The sequence below is a fragment of the Durio zibethinus genome, chromosome 4 (genome assembly GCF_047325235.1).
Source record: "Durio zibethinus cultivar Kanyao isolate XHJ-2024 chromosome 4, ASM4732523v1, whole genome shotgun sequence".
Lineage (NCBI taxonomy): Eukaryota > Viridiplantae > Streptophyta > Magnoliopsida > Malvales > Malvaceae > Durio > Durio zibethinus.
This window is the reverse complement of record NC_143165.1, coordinates 29,516,368-29,521,208: the sequence shown is the minus strand read 5'-3', so window position 1 is coordinate 29,521,208 and position 4,841 is coordinate 29,516,368. Positions and strand designations below refer to the sequence as shown.

The 4,841-nt window shown below is 36.4% G+C and overlaps 1 pseudogene; it reads left to right on the top strand.

The window, feature by feature from the left end:
• Positions 1-209: 209 nt before the first annotated feature.
• Positions 210-2,635, top strand: LOC149519314 (toll/interleukin-1 receptor-like protein; annotated as a pseudogene).
• The last annotated feature ends 2,206 nt before the right edge of the window (positions 2,636-4,841 follow it).

The following is a 4,841-nucleotide window of genomic DNA, read 5'->3' as shown; positions in this document are numbered from 1 at the left end:
GCGTTATTGAAATAGGGATACTATTGGCCTCACATGCGACAAGATGTGATGAACTATACAAAGACATGCCTCATTTGCCAACAAGATAAAGTTGAAAAGAAGAAACCTGCAGGCATGCTTGAACCACTATCGGTACCCACCAAACCGTAGGAAAGCATCTCTCTCGATTTCATTTCGAGCCTACCCAAGGTTGGTGATCTTGGAGCTATTTTGGTTGTGATTGACTGGTTCTCTAAGTACGTCACATTCATTCCCGCTCACAAGTATTGTACAGCGAAAGACATAGCTCGACTATTGTTTAAACATGTGGTCAAATATTGGGGCCTCCCTCAAAACATTGTCAGCGATAGAGATCTGAGATTCACGGGATCCTTCTAGAGAGAACTTTTTAAGATATTGGGGTCCCAACTCAACATCTCTTCAAGCTACCACCCTCAAACCAACGGTCAAACGAAACGGTTCAATGTATTGCTAGAGGAATACTTAAGGCACTTTGTTCAAGCCAATCAGAAGAATTGGCCTTCGTTATTGGACGTTGCTCAACTCTACTTTAATTCCAACAAAAGCTCTTCCACCAACAAGAGCCCATTTGAGGTGGTCACCAGACAATTACCAAGACTACCCCACACTTCTTTGGAACAATATGGAGGGAAGAATCCGAGAGCCTTCAATCTCGACAAGGAGTGGAAACAAAACACGGAGATTGCATAAGCCTACCTAGAAAAAGCATAGAAGCGAATGAAGAAATGGGCAGACAAAAGTCGCAGGGCTCAACAATTCCAAGTTGGTGATTTGGTTCTTGTTCGACTAATCCCTGAACAAACCAGATTCTTACGAAAGAGAGATCGTAGACTGGTGCGCAAATATGAGGGTCGAGTGAAGATCTTTTCCAAAGTGAGGAATGCTTCTTACAAAATCGACCCACCAATGTGGATGAAGGTGCACCCAGTATTTCATGTGAGCAACCTAAAACTTTTTCATGCAGATCCAATAGATGCTAGTCGAAGGGAGCCAACCAGAACCGCTCTCACCATGAAGCCACCCTCAAAGCATCGAGTCGAAGAGATCTTAGCCGACAAGAAAACCAAGATATCTCGAAGGTTAGTTCGGGAATACTTAATGAAGTGGGAGAGATTAGGACTAGAAGAAACCAACTGAGAAAGAGAACACGACCTCCAGATATTCAAAAGGAAGATTGAAGAATTTCAAGCCAGCAAGTCGAAGAGGATGTCGATAGAATAGGTGAGGGAGGATGTCATGAGCCAACCTTGTATAGGGCCATGATCGGGGCTTAGGTTGTCATGAACCACCTTGTATAGGGCCATGATCGGGTAGATCTTTTGTGCTGGAAAAAGTGTCCTCATTTCAAACATTGAAATGGTTAGTGGTAGCATAGCTCTAAAATCTCTAAGGCTCTTTAGGAGGAGGTGAGTCGACAGCGTACTGTTGGACTGTCTCATCGGTTGCTATACGGACCTAGGCCATCTACTAAGGGCCGCCTCCTGACCCTGGTGATGGTGGAAAGTCCCGATGTATGATTCTCGATTATAATAAAATCTACTCCGATTGAATGTCCCTGCCTCGATGTGTTTTTCTTTTTTTTTTTTGATGTGAATGTATCTTTTTATGTGTGCTTGAGATTAATCTCGATATAATGTGACTTATTGTGAATGCTTGAGACTAACCATGATTTATGATTATTTATTCAGATATTGAACTGTTGAAAATTGACTTGAATGAGAACGTTCATTTAAATGTGATACGATCTATTACTTATTAAGAAAAAACTTAATCCGTGATACTAGGACCGACTGAAAATGATGGTTCAAGGAATCTGACCACCTCCTTTTTTATATAAGGTAGTCTTTATTACAAGGAAGGCGAATGAAATACCTGGCTTTGAGAAACAGAAAGAGATAAGGGGGAATTAAAAATGTCAGAGGAGAGAAAGGAATAAAAAATGGTGAAGGACGGCGTAGTTTCAACAACTACGGCGTCCTTTAGGCTCCGATGGGACATGTTCCTTAGTTTCAGAGGGGAAGATACACGTCACGGTATCACGCAGAAACTCTACAGCTCGCTTATGGAAAAGGTGTCCGAGTCTTTCAAAACGACGATGGGTTGAACCGTGGAGACGAGATCCCTCCAAGACTGCGGGAAGCCATTGAAGACTCGCCTGCTTTTGTTGTTATTCTCTCTCAAAACTATGCTTCCTCCCATTGGTGCCTTGAAGAACTGGCCAGGATATGCCAGTTGGGGAGACTTTTTCTGCCCGTCTTCTATGGGGTTGGCCACTCTCATGCTCGTCGAAGACAGAAAGGACCTTTTGAGGAGGCCTTTTGTAGCCATGAAAACAGCTTTGGAAATGACATGGTGATGAAATGGAGAAGAGCCATGGAGAAAGTCGGCGGTATTTCTGGTTTCGTTTTCACCAACAAAAGGTTATGCCTTTTAATTCCCTACTTCAATTCTCGTTTGTTGAATTTCTCTTCAAAATTCACTATTCAATATGGTTGAATTACTAATTAAATCATATTTAGATGGTTGATCCGTTTAAGCTTTTTTGTATGTAACTAAATATTGGTGATTGAAAATAAGCCTGCTGAATACAAATTTAGATACGGTGTTCTTTGCATGATGAGATACGCTGATCGGAGAATTAAGCCTAGTCTTAAACTGTGAAAAAAAGAAAAAGGCAAACGATTTTCAGCAGCGGAACGGAAAATTACTGTTAAAAATTTCATCCATAATGCCTAATATCAACAGAGTAAAGGACTTTACCGACCGGAAAGTTTCGTCGATAAAGCTTTCATTTCTTGCAGTGTGATTATTGCTATGGCTGCCTGGAAGTTTGACTGAAACCGACTTGAAAGTTAAAACACTAGTGGAAGTAGAGTGCCTGGGTTTTTTTTTTTTATATATATTAGTTTTTAAAATTATTAGATGCACTCCATGGATGTAAGAGTTCTTTAATAACACGCGCGCTTGTTGGTTTCCTCATTTTTATTTAATATTCTTAAAATCTTAGCTGTCAATTCTTAATTATTTCTGTTTCTGTTAGCAGTGCTAATCTTTATTATCAATTTTTGAAAAAGTAAAACAGAACAAAATTAAAAAATATAGGGCATGAAATGAAAGGGATGCTCATTCACCGTTAAATCTTTGCAATAGTTGACGAGGGTGAGAGGCTTCTCTCATAAGAGGAACCTTCCATCTCGAAAACCCAAGAGAAAATTTAGCCATTAATTAAATTAATTCTACTTCTTCATATATTTATATATTATTAAATATACTAGCATATAAGAAACAAGAAGTTTGATTCTTTCCTATATAATCTTAATCTTTTTCTAAAGATTATAAACAAAAAAATTGAAAAATCAAATTAAATTGTGATATTTTTAATTCAATTTCTTTCCAATAATGTCCATAATCCAAGAAACATCAAAAGAGTTTCATGGTATCTAATCTATTTTTATCCATCTTTTTTTTATATTTATTAAAGTATAAAATCCAAAAATTAAAGTAGTGAATAATATAATATCTTTATAAATATTTCAAAATTATTAATTTAACTTTCATATGAACAAATCACATTAAAATCAATAATATTTCTCATCACACTATCCTATTTAAATGAAATCTTAATTATATATATATGTATATATGTATATACAACAACAATAACAACAAACTAAACGTGATATCTCATAACTCTAGAATCGGTTGTATGAAAGATCAAAGGAGAATTGTGTTAGGTTCCAACTTCGAATCTTCTTGCACCACTTATCCACAACAATCTTTTCATCTACTTTCTTGCCTTTCATGTCATTTTTTATTTTGTGCATCCGTATTTTTTGTGATCTGCCCCTAGAAGTTTTTCTCCCTACTAAATCGAAAAACTCATATCTCCTAATTGGTACATAGATAGGTCTATGTCTTATATAGACAAACCATCTCAAACGACCCTCCTTTATCTTTTCCTTGATTTGGACTACCTTTAATTTTTTTTTTTGAATGTTTTCGTTTATGATTTTGTCTTTTCTAATCTTACCACACATCCATCTAAGTATTCTCATCTCAGCTACGCTCATTTTCTTTTCACGTTATTTCTTTATAGCCTAACTCTTAGTTCCATATAACAATGTAGGCCTTACAGTTATTTTATACAACTTCACCTTTAACTTTAAAGACATATTATGATCACACGATACACCTAATACACTTTGCCACCGCACCCATTTTACTTGAATTTTATGATTTACATCCCTTTCTTTCTCAGTATTGCTCTAAATAATGGATCTCAAATATTGAAAATGGCTACTCTTAAGTACTACTTCAATCCCAAATATTAAAAATGGCTATGCTTTGGTACTATCTCACCATCCAATTTAATTACGCTACCACTTACTTTTATATAATTAATAAACTTACATTTCATATATTCAGTTTTAGATTTACTCAATTTAAAGCCTCAAGATGTTGGGATGGTTTACATGTGAGTAAAAAATTTTACATTATTAAAAAATCTAAATAAGATATCTTATATATACATGGAGGACCCAAGAACTCTATAGCTTAAGATTTTACACTCAAGTGGTGTTTAACATGTATGTATGGGTTTTTTAGTGTACTCTTATGGGCTCCAAATATGACATATCTTTCCAATAACTGGTATCAGAGTTGAAGATTTGATTTGGATTGCAGCGAATATATAATGATATGTATAAGTGGAACACTTAAGTAGGTAATGTATTGAGTCAATCTAGAGTACAAGCTTAAGGGAGCATCGAGACAACCTAAGTAGAAAGGCTAAGTGCTATGTCCTGATCTAAAAGTGCACT